Genomic DNA, 699 nt, shown 5'->3' with positions numbered 1-699 from the left:
CCCCCGCGGCGCGGGGCACAAGCGGGAGTTAAACTCATGGACCCGTGTCGTAAAGAGTGAACCCCGCTTTGGTCTTCGAAGATAGTTCCTTTGGTGTGCGAGGGGAAAAGACACGGAGTGGTACCATTGCACATGGGAGCAAGTACCCAGGCGCGGTTTAATAAGGCCCAACTGACGGGGGCGAGGGGGATGTGCACGGTTGATTGCATACATACAGCTGTTTAGTTGGGTTTTGTAGCGCAAATCGCCTATATCCTTCACGAGGCTCACTAGAGAGGCGTGAGGCGTAGGGCAAGTGTGGGACGCCCCCGCCCCCTCCCACGGCTTTCACCGCGTTTGGAAGTACCACGGTACCTTGCGTAGCGGGGTTTGCGCGAAACACTGATACTGCTAGCTCTGATTGGGGCTTTGCTATACCGGTGACAGGGTTGTCCTCGTAACAGTGGGGGGAGGGGGTCTGGTTGACCCGATAATGTAAGTGACATCGAACCGTTTGTGGGTAGCCTTGCCTTCGTGAAGGCAGGTCGGCCGGTCCATGTCCGGCACAACAGCGTATCGAAGTTCGTCGTATCAAATGACCTTCGTCCGCCTTCAATGGCAGGCCGGTTCACGATCGATGTCACCGATAGCGACATGGAAAAGGCCGAGAAGGGGAAGGGTTGTGGACACTGTGGGGCCGGGAGGGCGGTGCCAGGAGGG

This window comes from Frankliniella occidentalis, unplaced genomic scaffold (assembly GCF_000697945.3).
Source record: "Frankliniella occidentalis isolate FOCC.00 unplaced genomic scaffold, Focc_3.1 Scaffold101, whole genome shotgun sequence".
Classification (NCBI taxonomy): Eukaryota; Metazoa; Arthropoda; class Insecta; order Thysanoptera; family Thripidae; genus Frankliniella; species Frankliniella occidentalis.
This window is presented reverse-complemented; position numbering follows the sequence as displayed.